The sequence below is a fragment of the Elephantulus edwardii genome, unplaced genomic scaffold (genome assembly GCF_000299155.1).
Source record: "Elephantulus edwardii isolate Elephantulus edwardi_28Jun2011 unplaced genomic scaffold, EleEdw1.0 scaffold00030, whole genome shotgun sequence".
NCBI lineage: Eukaryota > Metazoa > Chordata > Mammalia > Macroscelidea > Macroscelididae > Elephantulus > Elephantulus edwardii.
Window position 1 is genome coordinate 20,395,440 of NW_006399780.1, and position 2,016 is coordinate 20,397,455.

Genomic DNA, 2,016 nt, shown 5'->3' on the forward strand with positions numbered 1-2,016 from the left:
TTCTCAGGCCCTAAAGACATGATCCAACTTTCTGTCTTGATGATTCTGACGTTACCAGAAACCTAAGATTATGCCACTTGTTTCCAGAAAAATCAATCTTGGAAACAGAGGCTGAAGGGGAGAGAAAGTTTATTGTTGTTGTGTTGTTGTTATGTACCGGCAAGTTGTCTATGACTCATTGTGAACCCTGCCCCAGCCTGAGTCAATCTCACTGCCTCTGACACACCTATTCCTATTTCCCCAGTTACTATGTCAATCCATTTCATTCAGGGTTTTCCCTCCTGAACTGTCTCTCCACCCTTCTGAGCATGATGTCCTTCTCCAAGAAGCAATCCCTCCTGGCATCATACCCAAAGTATGCCAAAGTGAGTCAGTCCCTGGGCTAGGATACTCTTTGATATGGGAAAACGTCAAGACATGTGAACATTTCCAAGGTATGTTGGGTCTACAGATATTAAAGGAAGCAGGGACGTTCCTCCAGAATCAACACAGTAAGGATGCCTTTTCCTGTATCTGTTATTGCAGTATTAAATAACAAAAATGATAAACTACATAATAGGGAGCATTGGTGGCCTAGTGGCAAGAAGCTACACTGCAATCCTGAAGGCATGTGGTTCAAGGCCATCAGCTGCTCTGTGGGATAAGGATGGGCAATCTCCTCCCATGTAATTAACTGCCTCTGAAAACCTGCAGGAAGGGCCAGCTACGGGTCGGTTCTGACTCACTGGTACTCAACAACAACAACAACAACAACAAGCTAGGTAATTGTATTCAAGATAGTGTGCTCAGACACATTATTTTTAAATGAGTTTAGAATGTCTCATCAAAGAAACATTGATAAATCTAACTTTATAAAATTAAAATTTTCTGTTTTCAAAAGATAATATGAAAAAGAAAAAAGCCACCTATTGAAGCAATGTTTGCTTAACAAATTCCTGGTGCAAGTGTTACATTCAAAATATGGAAAGAACTTTGCATAACTAAACCAAATATGTTGTTCTTGCACACGGTTGACTCGGAACCCACCCATAGCTGACCATCTAGGGGGTTTTCAGAGGGTATTAACCACACAGGAGGAATTTGCCCATTCTTTTCCAGCAGAGTAGCTAGTGGATTCAAACTGCATGCCTTCGGGATTGCAGCACAGCTTCTTACCACTAACCCACCAGAGCTCCCCAATTATAACTAAGTATAATAACTAAACCAAAATGAGCAGAAAATTCATAGACCGAAGAAGAGATATAAATTGCAAATAATAATAATAAAAAGCTTTTTTTTTCTGAAGAAAGGAGAAAGAAATTTATTACTCATTTGTAGATCAATATTTGTTGGCAGACCATCTTTCCTATGTTTTGGTTATTCCTCCAACCTCTCAAATAGTCCTTTAGATAGTCAAACTTTATATATACACCTTGAGTCTTATATTTCTGGTGATGTCTGATTAGCTGTATTTTCCTTTTCACATAATTAGTGTTTGTTTTGTTGCCCTGGATACCAGTAGACCTGAAGTCAAGTTAATTTCCATTGCTTTTGCATTTGGAGTTTCTGTTTTCCTTGACCCTAATTTTTGTATCCTCTTTTCCAAACCCTTCCCAGGCTGCCAGCAGTCAATTCAAATCTCTTTCTAAAGGAAACAAAGTTTGAAGACATTTCAAGCATTCTTTCCTTTATGTTATTTGTAAATTGGCTGATACAGTGTAAGGATAGAACTGAGAGAATAGTCGGGATAACAGGTCTTTAACCTTCTGTGGAGGAAATGGAGGCATCCCTTATCTACTACTGACTACATGTGACAATTGCCCCCTGACCTCTCTGGCATCCTTGGCTGCAGGGAAGAAGCGCTCTTAGCTGGTCTGGGCCCTTAACTCCAGCAGCCCAGGTATAGCACTCCCACATTGGCTGTGCCTTAGAAAACACATATCTGTAGTATGCACAAACTACTACATTTGTTGTTGAAAAATTCTCAGAATATCTGTAAAAAGAACAACAGAAATGGGGAAAGAAACTGAGTCTTAC